Source organism: Cyprinodon tularosa, unplaced genomic scaffold, assembly GCF_016077235.1.
Source record: "Cyprinodon tularosa strain WSP-4 unplaced genomic scaffold, ASM1607723v1 ctg93, whole genome shotgun sequence".
In the NCBI taxonomy this organism is placed as follows: Eukaryota; Metazoa; Chordata; class Actinopteri; order Cyprinodontiformes; family Cyprinodontidae; genus Cyprinodon; species Cyprinodon tularosa.
In genome coordinates this window covers 864,752-879,684 of record NW_024039707.1, presented here as the reverse complement: position 1 = coordinate 879,684, position 14,933 = coordinate 864,752, and the positions used below count along the sequence as shown (strand labels likewise).

The 14,933-nt window shown below is 40.9% G+C and overlaps 2 protein-coding genes across 3 annotated transcripts in view; one reads left to right on the top strand and one right to left on the bottom strand.

Annotated features, from left to right (window-relative positions):
• The window catches only part of pcxb (pyruvate carboxylase b), a 383,732-nt gene that overhangs the window by 111,784 nt on the left and 257,015 nt on the right, over positions 1-14,933 (bottom strand). The gene's annotated exons all lie outside the window — the stretch shown is intronic.
• The window catches only part of LOC119776389 (leucine-rich repeat and fibronectin type-III domain-containing protein 4), a 47,476-nt gene continuing 40,495 nt past the window's right edge, over positions 7,953-14,933 (top strand). Inside the window, exons 1-2 of the mRNA XM_038274779.1 lie at positions 7,953-8,256; positions 9,047-9,665. The gene's annotated coding sequence lies outside the window, so the exon portion shown is untranslated. The remainder of the gene's footprint in view (positions 8,257-9,046; positions 9,666-14,933) is intronic.

The following is a 14,933-nucleotide window of genomic DNA, read 5'->3' as shown; positions in this document are numbered from 1 at the left end:
GCCCTTTTAATTTGTGTTTTTGCACATTTAAATCCATGATTACTAAGTGTGACACGTATGTGTAGCCGTATTTAGTCTACATTTCTGAAACTTCTGACTCATCTACCAGCAGGTGCATTTACAGAAAAGTCTACATTTCAAATCAAAGCAAGCATTAGGTTCTTTCAGCAAAACAACAAGACATATCTATCCTCTAACAAAGAACAAAAAATCTTAAAATGAAATCCTCAATACGGAATAAACATACCTAAACAAAAATACCGTAGTTCTTCATGCATAATAGAAGAAGCCAAATTTTAACAGATTTAAACAGTTGGATCTGCCTCTCGATTTTAAGATTAGGACCCTGTTGGGGTCACACCATCTGCTCCAGGACTCTTTGCTCTTATTAAAGGTTTGCAGAGCTCTGTGTGTGCATGTTTCTGGCTCTTTCCTAGCAAAGGAATGACTAGTATAATTTTGCTCCCTTCTCCCCTCATGGTGGATGAACTCTTTCAAAGGCATAAAACCTCTATTTTGTACAGAGAGTAAATCTCAGTCTGTACAAAAAGTGTAAAATATTTCCTCTCATGCATTCGTTTTGCAGCTTATGCTTCATGTTTTAATACAAACTACCAACTTGTGCACAATGTATTTTTCCACACACATAGCCAGTCCAACAGCCATGCATAAAAAAAAAATGCTAATTTAATTGCTAATGTGCCCGAAGTGAACGACTTCAGAAAAAAAAAACTAAACACCTTTTTCAGTCAAAGAATGATTAGTTCAGCCCTGGTAAATAGACGATTTTCTGAAAGGTTAGTATGAAGGCAGGTTGTTGGGGAAAACTAATGCTGAACTAATTAGCTGCTTGATATTTTTTAGCAAGGATATAAATCTGGAAAACAACAAGGGACCGTCTTTACTGTTCCACCACCTGGTCCAGTTAAACCCAACTCGCCAAAAACAGCATTTTTAACCAAATGGTTACATTTAAAAAATCAAAGCTAGTCTGCTTTAAATGATCCACAAGCTATTTGAATATAAGCTTTAAAGAAAAACATGTTAAAATAAAAGCATCAATTACAATCATTTAATAAGCCACCCAGAAGTTTAAACCACGAAGGGACTGAAACTAACGGCTGGGAGTTTCCTCACCCAGAACTTATTTTTTTCCTCTTAAACTGCTTCTTTCTAACTGCCATTTTGTTTGTGAGTTTCTACAAGAGGGTCCATGTATAAAAATTACCAAGATAATGGCTCAAATTTTGTAGTAATTCAAGATTTGATGGACAGTAAAATCCAACCAGCACGAGATTCTGGTGCATTGCAAAAAGTTTGTACCTAAAAATGTTTTTATAAAGATTAACTGATTTTATCAAAACACATGAAGCATTGAATGGTAAAACACTGATATCAAAGCTTAAAGATTACCGTTAAACAAAATACCAGTTTTGTTGGAAAGTAACATTTTACTAGAGACCAAGATGCATGCACTCAACTTAAGTTTGACCTTAAAGGTGACACCACAGGAAGCCACAGGAGCTTTAACTGGTATTGTGAAACATATGTCAGACCTGTGAGTGGCACTCAATTTCAAATTAGGATGAAGTGTCGCAGGAAGGATAACATAATCAGCAAAGGAAAATACTCAGGGAACGAATATAGGATAACTTTTAATATTAAAGGAATAGTACACCCAAAACGTGATTAGCATTCATTTGTTTATGCTCTAAAAACATTCTAAATGACTTCGTTTCGAGTAACTTCTGGATGCTACCCACTCAGGACACTTGGAATACATTGGACGAGCAGTATGGAGGAATATTGACACGTTTTTTGTGGACTTTTATGGACCTTTCTGTCTCGGTCACCATAGACCTCCATTATTTGAATGTCAGCAGACAGCAAGAAGCCTCCCAGATCTGCAGATGCATTTGAGATATCAAAAAAGTAAACCACAGTGTTGTTCATCATGGGGGTGAGTAGAAAATGAAGGCTAATCATGTTTTGGGTGTACTATTCCTTTAAGAGTATTTTACATAGCCTCGTGAGACCATCCTGATCTCACGAGCTTTCAAGGTTTCACTCGCTAATCAGTCTGGAGACTCTCCGTTAAAGAAAATTTGGAGCGGTTCACCAAACGAACGTCCAATCAGCGTTGGCTTTGAGGCGGGTTGAGGTGTGACGCAACGAGAAGCGCAACAGTTTAGTCTAAAGAACATGGCGGCTTCAGCCGTTGAAATTAGCGTTAGCGTGGCTATCAAGCAAGTTTTATCAGAATTACAGAGTATTTCTTCACTGAAAGAAGAGCAAAACACTGCTCTGGAGGCTTTTCTCAGAGGAAAAGATGTTTTTGCTCTTCTCCCGACTGGTTTGGGCAAGAGTAGCCTGGCTTGTGGTTGTGTTTTAGTCTTCGCTCTGTTAGAACGTCATATGCTTCGTTGATCTGATTGGTTTATTTGGCCCGTCTATCACCAACATAGGCCAATCAGCTAACCAGTATTTTCGCCCCTTCCCAAAATTACTTCAACCGAAGATTTCCAGATGGATATGCGGAGCAAATCAATCTGGCGGAGTAGGTTATATTTTACAGGGATCTAAAGAGAAATTTAAAAGTTCTCTTTTCTGTTGCTGTTGTTCAGTAAAAGTATGTTTTAAGATAATTTGAGGTGAGAATATTATACTTTAAAGCATCACTATATGGTCCATTTACCAATTCAACTGGAAATAAAAAAAATAAAAATAATCAGGAGTATAGAGGGTGCGAGTTAGCCAGCGGACCTCCGTGGCTAACTCGCACCCTAGGCTAACCGCAGCCTGTCTGCAACAGCTGTCTCTCCGCATAGCCGTGGGTAAAGGACTGTTGGCTATGATGGCGATATTTTTGTTTTATTTTTGCAAAATGTATATTTGATTTGTGTTATCTGACTGTTAATTATTATTCCCCCACTAAATGAAAAAAGGAATTTATTATTATCTAGAGACTTAAGAGGTAAAATGTAGCTCTAGACGAGCCAGGCGTGTGGTGACGTCACGAGTATGCTTGTGTTCCAGTTGACCCATATTTATGGTGCGTGCTCCCGTTTTCCCCAAGTCCTGTGTTGTTCTCAAGAACATAGTTGGCAAGAACACAAGTCTCTACTTGCATTCTTGTGAATTGAGAAACTGCCTCCATGTTTTTCCAACCGCCATTAAGGTACACAAGAAGAAGAAATGCTTCTAAAGACACAATAGTAACTCTGAGGTCCACCACCGTTGGTGCTAGTGGGATAGTGAATGTATGTTAAGGGGGAGGGGAGAGCCATGTTGGCTCGTATGCACAAACCAAGAAGCTGAAATGATACCACAAACAAAGATTTGACTGGACAGGTCAAAAGTTCAGTTCCCCCTTATAAATCTTCTCCCAGGGTTCAGCTACTAAATATCCTGCCCCCTTTTCCTAGTGTGACAAGCTTTGCCTGGGTGAATCTTTACCATTAAGGTTCAAGGAAAAGGTTCTTGGAGTAGAAACGCAGCAGTAGAGTGCGTTAACAGCCCTCCTGCAATGAAATCTGGTCTTCCATTACAACCTCATTTTCGCAGTTATCTCTGTATCTTGGTAAACTAATCTGACCCATGTTTCCTGCAACGGCCTGATTATTTTAAAAGGTTTCTGCACCTCAAGATGCAACGAGCTACAAACTTGACATATTCCCAGTTGATTGACAACCAGGACACCAAGTATTAGATCAGTTTGAGAATAAGCACACTGACTGACTGTGTTCTGGGTCTGTTGGCCTCCTCCCCTAAAGACGTTTCCTTTGTAGGCCAATTTGGCCAGAATGAAGTCGAACAGGTCCGTCCGTCTCCTGATTAACTGCAGCTTTCCTCTAAAGATCCTGCCAGTCTCACAGCTCAGCTGTCACTGCTACAGAGAGAACACTTCCCCTTGTGTGCTTTATTTTAACTGTATTTATCTACAGTCACAGAAGGAATACGGCCACAGCAACTCTAAACTTCTCCCTTAAGGTTTTTTTCCAGCCAAATGAAAAAAAAAAGTTTCAGCAGACCAACTGTTGGTCGCCCTGAATAAACCCAGGGTTTCATCAGCCAGCCATCAGGAAGTCACTTTTTTCCCTCCTCCTTCACCAAGGTCATCTACTGACAAGAACGCCACTAAAACTTTAACTGTGAACCCACAAAGGAAGAAAACTGAGCTCTGTAAATGAGATGCGACTAGATAAAATGAGCCATTAAACTTTTGTTCAGTGAACCTTGCTTTGAAGGCTTAGCAGAGGACGCCGCAGAGTATTTCAAAATCTCTGTTCATTTACCGTATAAGAAAACCTAAACTTTGTTCAGAAAAATGCAGGTATGATTTAAGCATATCCAAGTATATATTTCTAATATACACATCTGTCTACTTTAAAAATATGGTCATCGGTATTTGGCTGTGCTGAGATGTTCAGGAATCTCAGGTTGCTTTAATTGGATCAATTGTTGGATTTAGAGTCTCATCTTCCCCCTGAAAGCAACATTTCAATTCACTATGAGGTTTAGATCAGCAGAGCTTACCAGCCAATCAGGCACAGTGATGCTGTGGACATTAGAGCAGGTGCAGTGGGGGCAGGTGTCAAGCCCTGCTAGAAAATTAAATCAAGTCTCTATCAAACCTTATGATCTAAAAAAAAAATCTAACATTTTCTCCTCTAAACTATCCAACATTAAATACAGATGCCACACTTATCTAACAGGTAAATGGGCTTCTATTGCACATACTAGTCAGCAGTCTGCCTTTGTGTGGATCAGAGGTGAACAGGTGGTAGATAATAAGATTGATGGTAAAAATGGAAAACTAACTGAAGACCAAGATTCACCTTGAAGTAAACATTCATAACTAAAGAAAATCTTTTTCCTTCCTCTTTTCCCATCTGAAGTTTCATCACCGCTCTGATGTCGACACACTAAACTGCACGTGTTTGAATGGTGGAAATGACTTAATTCCAACATTTGATAGTTCTGATGTTATATGTTCTGCTTCAGAAATGAGACAGAGCAACAGAGCAGCACCCAGAAATGCTTCCCATTAAATGCCTATTTCCAGCAGCTATCGACATGGCGGGGAAAATCAACCAGCGTTTGAAGTGCCATCGCCTGCGTTTGTTCCCATCGCCTTCATATCACTCCATCCTTTGCTCCACCAACCTTCCCCTTTTTCCTCTCTCATCTTCATAGCCTCCAGGGATGCTTGGCCTCTCCTTTCTACCTCTGCCCTCTCCAGACAGCACTCATGCGTTTGCTTCCTCTGCTCACACTTTCATCCTGGTCGGACCCACGCTTGCTTAGGGCACTTTCGCTGCCTGTTGTCATACCAGCCGACTCCCTTCATTTCTCCTCATCACATCTCTGCTCCCCATCAACGATAGAAGCAAGGCTGATGCTTTATAGTGTCACAACACCCTTATAAGCAGTAAAACCTTATTTTAAAAAAGTATCTCAGTGCTTGCATGCAACTTTTATGCAGGAGTGGGCTATAATCATTTATGGATTGAACGATAAGGCCTTCAACCCTATGCTTGGTTTAAACATTTATATTTTGCTTCCACTGCACAGCAGTGTGTATGTTGGTGAAAGTTAAAGTCTGCAGCATCTGAACTTATCGCTTCAGGTCTTTTAATTATTCAAACAACTACTTGTTTCCCTTTTTGGAAGCAATTAAGGGTTAATTATGCATGCATTTCTCAAAGGGACTGCCCAAAACTGCATGGTTATCCCCATTTGTATAATTAATTGCTTGCATTTAGCCCCAGCTAAAGTCAAGATCAGAATTGATACCTCTGAATTGAATGGACTGAATCCAGTTGGAGACAAAAACAAACCATTTACTTTAATAATCAGGACAATCACAGGAGGATCCACCCTGTTAGGTTAGATAGATTAAAATAGGGGTGGCAAGCTGAACACATGGATGATTTACAAGACACCGGGAAAATGATACGGTGGGATAACAAATCAAGTGTTTTAGAGAGTGTCAGGATTCCTCATGGGGAAAGTGTTTTCTAGCTTTCTATTCTTTTACCTTCAGAGTGCAGAGTCAACAACAGAAGATGATTGTTGATATTCAACCGTTCAATATAGAAAAAGAGTTACTTAAAACAATCACAACAGCTCTGAATCAAAGGCCATAAAACATCTTAATCTTGCAAGCCACTGCTGCATTATTTATGAGTAAATAAAAAGCAATGCAAACCAGGGAGGCAGAGATCAGATAAAACAGACAACCTAAAGTATTGATCATTAGAAAACATGAACAGCTACAACATCATGGATCAAAAGAAGGACTAGACTAACATTTATGCAAAGTTTGTAAGAAATCCAACAGAATTTAGAGCCAAATATTCTGGGACAAATGAGCAGTTAGAGATCAAGACCAGTAGTGCATCTTTCAGCGCCCCTGGTGGCAGACTAAGTTAATTAGAGTAACAAATAATTACCATTTGGAAATTAAATGTGGTACAAAGTGATCAGAAATCTTGATTTAAAATTGTGAATGTTTTCAGTAGGATTAGGAATCAGGAATTGGCACAAAAGCAGCTTCGTCAACTAAATCCAACTCTTACAGCACCACAGAAATGAACACCTTTAATGCCTAATAGTGAATATTTTTACGGTATAATGACACAGGTTGAGATACTTCTTCACAATGACAGCAATGAGGCTTCAAAACCTTGGAACACCTCATCACATTTTTTTTTTGTGTGCGCAAACATTCCTGGAGCAATGAACACAAAGGAATAATGAAGATGGGGAATACCTCCAAATTCCTCAACTTTAAAATCACGGCCATTGAAATTTGGACACAATTCAACAGGACAATAAAGCAACACACTTCATAACCGATTCTGGAAAGAATAAAGCAGCCCAACATTAAGCTTCTGGAACAGCGTCAACCCTGAAGAAGATGTGAGACATATCCTTAAAAGCACCATCTGTGTGAGGGAACCAACCAATTAAAATAAATTCCAACCAATGCGTCCATGAAGAGCGGTCAGATACCCAGCCTGAGAGTTGCCAGAAGATTGTGGATTGGCTGCAAAAACGGCTGCTGATAAGCTGCTACCTGCTAATCGACATGTCTAAATATCAGAATGTTTATATTTGAGCCTGCTGTATTATTATGACCCATTTTGGCTCATAGAAAATAAACCCTTAACATCCAAAGCGTTTCAAATTGTTCGGTGATTTTTTTCTTTTATTTTTTTAATAAATCAGAGCCACTGAAGCTGTGCTGTGCTTCTGTTATTTTTGTATATCAAAAATAATATTCGGACCAGAACTCTGCAATATGAGTAAAATATGTCAATGTAAACTGAATTCTTTACATATCTTTCTAAGGCTTTTGATTAAAAGCCTAATCGCTTATATGAGAATGTTAAATTAAACGTGAACCTTGTAATTGATGTAAATTCAACACCCGATAAGACACCTTTGCATCCATGTCATTTGTTCTTTCTTCCGCCCACAGCAGCATGAAGCAAAAGGAACTCTGGACATTTAGCACTAATTTGACTCTTATCCACTAATATGATGTAATTAGCTTTGCAGTCACCTTAAACTAGCTTCATTTTTCCTTTGCATGCAATTCTTTGCATCACCTAATTTCTAATACATGATGGCACTCTTTTCTTAGCACCCCCCAACCCCACCCTACTCGTCTCCTTGTCCCAGCATCCCTACCCCTCCTCATCTTTAGGCCTAACTCTCCTTTTAGCCTGGAGCTGCGACGGATGTTTTCTACTTTCCAACCTGGGAGTAACGCTCTTATCCATATGATGATGAAGTTGATAAACAATATAAAGGGTGGGAAAAAAGGTCAGAGACATCGATGAATTTATAAAGCGCAAGTGTAGAATGAAGGGTGAGGGAGAGAGAGCGGGGAAATTTCTGATTCGCCTCTCTCCCCGTGTCCCTGTTATTCCCTCTCTCTAGTCTTCGTCCCCTCCTTCATTCAGTACCTGTTCTGTGGGATTAACATGACTTAAAATTCAATCAGCCCACAGCCTGACGGAAGAGTGTCAGCGCAGGCAGACTGAGCGCTGCTGCAGGTGTCGAGACCGACTGAGGGGAGAGAGCAGAGGAGTGGAGGAGGGGGGCTGGGATAGACAGAGAGATAGAGAGAGGAAAAAAGAGAGGGGGGAGATGGGTGTTTTTCTGCGGAGCCGAGATAGAGCAAGAGCCGCGGAGACAGAGATGTGACTGCTCCAGGAGTCGCGGTGGAATGATCCGGAAAACAAGGTTAGTAATTCCACCTTTTCATCACAGGGTAGAGCATATCGGATAGGGATAGAGAGATGAGTTTTATGCTTTAATAGCTAGATTGGAATTGTCAAAAAGGAAAGTAAGCAGGGAGGAAACAAACGCATCACAATTCTCAGTTTGGAGCAGAGAAACCACACGGGTGTTACAGCTTGCCTAGATGGGATATTTTTAACAGAGTTGGCTTGTGGAGATTGATTGACAGGCAAAAAGGGAGTGGGAGTGGAGTGGAGGGGGGGGACTTTTGAACTGTCTGACATTCATGAAGCTGATCAATAGCTCAGTTGTTTCATTAAGCTCTGTGAGCTGCATGTGTGTGCCGAGAGGGAGGAAGAGGCTGTGTGTGTGTGTGTGTGTGTGTGTGTGTGTGTGTGTGTGTGTGTGTGTGTGTGTGTGTGTGTGTGTGTGCGGAGTATCACTGCATGCCTACTTACTGAATGTGGTGGCATCGACTGTGGAGGTGTGTGAAAGTGTTGCACGACCGCGCGTCAGTGTGCACGCGTGCATTTGTGCAGAAATAAGCCAATGCAGCCTGCTGAGGAGCATTAAGAGGGTCTTGCGGCTATTGATTGTTTCTGACAGACAGGTGAAAGGGAGCGAAGGGGAAAGAAGAGGAGGGAGTTTGGGGTGAATTAGGAGCTGTGAGATGGAGTTGCATCCTTGGGGATGAAGGAGGGGAGATGGACAGGAGGGGGAAGTTGGAGTGAATGATGTGTCTGCACATCTTATTTTCAGTTTTTTCACAATCTTCCCTTTGCTTTTGTTTCAGATTTCTAACAATATACTCGTCTCCACCATCCTGCTTGCCTGCATTTCCACCCAAGGTCATAAGAAAGGAATAATTCAGCTTCGGAGAGCAAATGTGAATCGCAACGAGAAGCACGGAAATCAGTATTGGAAGTAAAGGGGATGAGAGATAGAAGACAAAGAATGAACACGAGCGAAAAGCTGGAGAGAAGGAGCAAAGTTGAGCACTGCCACGAGGAAACAATATGATTTTTAGCCAAGTGGATTCTTGGATCTCTCTTTGAATTTTGGAATACAGTGACCGGAATCAAACAAGTACATTAGGATTTTCCAGGTTTTTCTCTGTCTATAAGAGCCTAAGCGGATATTGTGGGATTGAGATTTCTTCAACTCGCTGGTTGCCTGATGTTGACCTACATCGGCCGTTTTTCTTTTTGACATGTGGAGGAGAGAGTGGGAAAGGTTTCATCAGTAAAAACAACCCACCCAGCCCTGGGCTGGCCTCGTATCAGCACAAACACCCGAGGCGAGATCTGTGCTCTATACTGACACGCATCCCATCAACACACACAAACACACAAACCTAAACCTGGATAACATGTGGAGCTGATTCGGATTATAGAGGCGCACAGACGGAAAAGGTAACGTCCACAGAGTTTCAAACTCATACACACTGCCTGGCAAAAGATATTTAAATCCCACAAACTGTGGCATATTATAATTCTTTGAAATAAACTACTATGACAAAAACTAACATGCACTTGTAATAAATTCCATTTACTTGGATGCCCCTAAATGAAACCTATAAAAAAATCTGATGTCCCTCAACCTGGAACTGGAGTTCTATCGTGTAATTTAATCTCAGGACACAAACAGCTGCTTTGTGAAGGCCACAAAGGTTGGTTAGAGAACATTTGAATCCTGCAGACCAAGGAAAACAGCAGGTTTTGTAGCAGATCCAATACAAGGGTTAGGTTCAAAAGCCTCTTTCCAATTAAAAGAAAAAAAAAGGTCAGAAAAGTGGTACAAGCCTCACATGGCTGATAACCTGAATAGACAAGCCTTGTAGAAAGAACACTGATCAGAAATCAGCCAAGAGCTCAGGTAAGAGAATCTAACGACTAAGTCTACTTTCGCACTCCAGGCCCTGATGTTCAATACGATTTTTTTGTGAAATCCGATTTTTTTGCGTCGCCAAATATTTGCGACTTGTATGTAATTCTCCTGTGTGAACTGCATTCATACAACCCAAGTTCTGGCATGCGCAGTAGAGGACGCAATGATGTCACAAGCAGGCGTGTTCCATGTTTACGGAAGTACACATGGAGGGTAGTGCTGGAGAGCATCTGGCGATCCTTCACAAACCTTAAAAACTTCATCTTTCCAAGATGGTTAAACATAAATACTACTCTCTGTAGCAAGAAGCAGAAGAGTGACCACTGTTGGGTATTGATGACATTCAGGTTGGATGGATACGACCTGACTGCTCAGACACAGGTCACATTTGAAAAGATCAGATTTGTATCAGATTCAGGACCACATAGCCAAGCACCCTGGGGGGCATTGGAAAAAAAAAAAAAAATCGGAGTGTCCTGAAAACTATCCTGAAAAGAACAGATCCAGGTCGCATATGGGCAAAGAAGTCAGATTTGGGTCGCTTCAGGCTGCGGTGTTAACGTAGCCCAAGTTATGTACGCTACAAATCGAACTGTATGTTAAAACAGCAGGTTGTCACAATGCATTTATGGGATACAGAGAAAAAAAAAATTGGAAGAAGGTGCTCTGGTAAAATGGGACTAAAATTGACCATGTTGGAAAACCGTGCCCATTGCAATGTTCATAAGACATCGTAGTGATATATATGTCCAAATCAAGGAACCTCAAGCAACACTTTAAAATTAAGGTGCTAAGTTTAAGGGTTGTTTGCCATTTTGGGAAAAAAATGCCTCTAGAGCAGCTTTCCTTCAAAGATGCTACTTTAAGGTCCAGCTTATGAAATACTAACAAACAAGGTGGGGTTTGTGGTCATTGCCTGTCAAGATGAGTAAACGTTTGAGGCGTGTGGGCACTTCTGTAAGGCCCTGCAGAAAGATTAAACATATATTGGTCCAGCAAAGTCAAATCTATATCTGCATGGTAGCCTGTGTGTGCTGAATCATTGAGTACATCACTGGGGTGGGCATAAACGCTCAGTGGCAGGGGAACTCACTGCTCTGTCTCACACAGAAACACTCGGACTGTGAATAATGAACAGATGTGCGTTTGTAGCACAAGCATAGAAGGCAAACTGAGTGCACACAGACTGAAAGACGCAGTTTTAGATCTCGCATATGGCACAGATGACTGTAAGCTTTCATCACTCTGCTGCAGCTCTGACATCCCTCCTTTCTTACCCCACACCGCACTGACACTCCTCTGTGTCAGCCAGCTGTCCTGCATTAGACTACTCCATAGGTGCGTCTTAGTTTGGCTTTTATCACCCGGGCCTTCATGTAATCTCACCTGCTGCATCTCATGTATGAAGGTAGCATGAATAGATGTGGGGAAGAGGAGCGTTTGTTGTGCTCTAACCTCTTCATTTGAGGCTCTTTACATAAGCCGTGTCTGCACACAAACACGAGCAGATTTGGCACACTGACACATGAGATCAGGCTGACTGGATCGGGAGGATAAGAGGGCGAGGAGAAAGAAACAGATAGGGAGGCAGAGGGAGGGCTGACATGGGAGTGAGGGCTAAGACGGGGTAGATGAAAGGATGGCAGGGGAGGAGTGAGAATCAGTGAATGGAGCTTCATCACATGAGATGAAATATAACTGAGAAAACAGGGGAAAAGGAAGATTAGGATGAGTAGATGAGATGAAAAGCTAACAGAAAGATGAAAAAATAACAGTGCATAGAAAGAAAAACAAACAGTGCTCCACTGTAAAAAAAAAAAAAAAAGAAAAAAGAAAAAGAACAAAAGGTTGTTATGAAAGCTTTCTGCAGTAAAAACATTAACATTTACAGATAGAGCTGTAGTTTTTTTCCCCACCACTCTACAGGACATTACAATCTTTTATAAAAAAAAAATAAAATAAAATAAAAAACCCACCATTTAGCCACAAAGGAAAGCATTACTGGGGTTCATAGTATAATACAAGTGCCAATCAAGGAGTACAACTTTCAGGGAAAGTCTGAGTTTTATCTGAAGGCAACTATCAACCCTCTTCATATGTGATAAAAAGTATTAAGCTGTGCTAAACATTAGACTATAAAATAGACTGAATCAACACAAAGGTTCTTTGATCGCTTTGCTTCATGAGTGGGTTTTAGCAGAGTAAGATGAATGCCAATTGGCTGGAAGTAGGCAAATGGATGGATGAGTTGATTGACAGATGGATAAGGGACAGCAGATGGATGAATGGACTAATAAACAGATTAATGGGTGGAAAATGAGTTGCTGCAACTAGAGAATATGATTTTGATTTAAGCTTTTTTTCCCCCCATGCTTAAACCCAATAAATACAGACAGTACATTTTCAGGCCACCAACGATCCCTGAGCCATCTAAACAATCATTGACTCTTGCTTCAAACCTGAGCCTTTCAGACTAAGTGCTAACTGAACCTTTTGAAGCGTGACAGAGACCCTTTGATTTCCTTTTATCCAAATCATAATCTTATAAATGCTCTGTACTCTTCTGCTAATGAGTGCAGCAAGCAAGCAGAGGAGCTAAGGACCCCTGGTTCAACCAGCAGAATAAAAGCTCCATAAAAGAACCATTCCCTCAATTATGTTGTAGATGCTCCGTTTGGCTCATTGTTACCAGGGGTGTCTGCCATTCGTGGGCTACAGTTAGGAGAGAGGAGCAGATGGGATAAACACTGTTCAAAAAGGGAGACTTGCCAGCATGAACAGACTGGAAAGTGAATGAGAGGATGGGGGAATGAGTAGAACGTATGGGGATAGAAAGGACTGAGCATAAAACTTCATCTTCTGGAAAGAAAGGCTAAAACAACATGATCCACAATTTCTCTCTAGCCTGTAAAGTAAAAAGTTTGGTTCACTGTTATAAGAGAAAGTAAAAATCTTCCGATTCATAAACCCCCATGTGAAAACCCTTACAATTCCACTGCACAATGCTTCACAGCGCATTAGGGAGCATAATTATTGTTAATTTATGAGTAAAAAGCGAAAAAGAGAGGAGGGACAGTCTGATTAAGCGATCAAAAAGTGTGGCGGAGCACGATGGCGGCAGACATTCATGGATAATTACATAAAACAGACGAGGGCAGAGGGGTGATTAGATGTCGAGGATGATGGACGAGGGATTTGGAACGTCAGACACCTTGGTGAGTTAAGCAGCTTTCAATCAAGGAGCAAAATGGGGGATATTTGAAGCCATGAAATGGAGATGCCTGAGTGAAGGACAAATGGTAGGATGAGAAAGGCTGGATTCTTGATTACAGCATTTAGCAATGATGGGACAGGTGAAAAGGATGGTAAAGGGATAAGGAAGGCCATAAAAACACTTAAGATTGTGGAGAGAATGCAAGAAAGGTTTGAGGAGACTTATGAGGGAAGAAAAGACTAAAGAGACACTTAAGTGAAGAAATGAAGAGCTGCAAAAACAGTTTAACAATCAGTAGAAAGGAGATATTCTGCAATAACGCAAAGTTAAAAGAGGAAGCAGAGTAGAAAAAAATTAGATCAATGGTAAAAGATAAGTTAGACCCAGTCATCCTGCAGGAAAGAGTAAAGGGACTGGCAGAATATGAAGGACGAGTCCAAAGATGAAAGGAAATGGAGTAGTTGAAGGAAAAACCAGTAAACTGCAGGAAGCAACTAGCTTGGTGGTAGAGAAGGGGGGAAAATGATGAAAGGAGGAGTAATTAAACTTTTGACAGACTGTTTAAGCACAGCGGGTGCTTGATGAGCAGAACAAACCGTAACCACGCAACCGCTGGAGACAGACGGCGGGTTGGTTTTAGGGTGGAAGGAGATATATGGGAGTGAGGGGGCATGGGAGGAGAGCCAAGTGTGAAAGTGAGAGCAAAGCCACAGGGGGGATGTCAAAGGAAGGAAAAGTCACAGGAGCAGAGAAGAGGATGAGATATTGCTTGGCATTTCTGGAGAGGTCCTTTACTAGACTGACTATATCTTCCTGCCTTCAACATGGACCCAATAAACCTATATTTCTTTATTAAACAAATATGGTTTCTGAATCTTCGACAGTTTTCTGGAGGAGGACCAGGGTTTTAAACCAAGAATCAGATTTAACCTCTAAGGACTAAAATTTGAAAGAACCTTCCTTGTTAGTTTGATTAAGCCTCTTTAGAGACTTGACTCAGTCTTGACTAAAACATGCTTTAGGACTGACCCTCCATAAACTCCTGATATGACTCAAATTTCTCCTTTAAAGAGGAACCTGAACACAACTCCTTTTAAATAAAACTGATCCAAGGGAACAATAAAGTCTTAAAACCGCCTATATGCAATTAGAAACTCAATAGACTATAACACTTGATTCAAACTTACACTTATAAAGACAAATTATGAATCACAGCCTTTATTTTCATGTAGGTTCATTAAAATATCCTCCCTAAAAAGCTGAGAAGAGACATGACACAGCTGGACTTTTAAAGAGGCAAACTTTAAGCAGAGATCAGACAAGATGTCCCAGATTTACATCAGAACTGTTCAACAGTAAAGTTTCAAAATGGGTAATTTAAAGGCTATACTATACTTCGCCAGACACATGCTCTTGTGCAATATAAACCTGATTAACAGATGTTTTGGGCTGAAGATGCTGTACTGCATCAAGGTGGAGAATGCGAGCGTGGGTAACGAGCGTCAGTACATCAGCTTCTACTTAGTCTGGAACACTTAACAGTCTGAGTCTCCATGTTTCTGCTTGCATCAGCAATGGT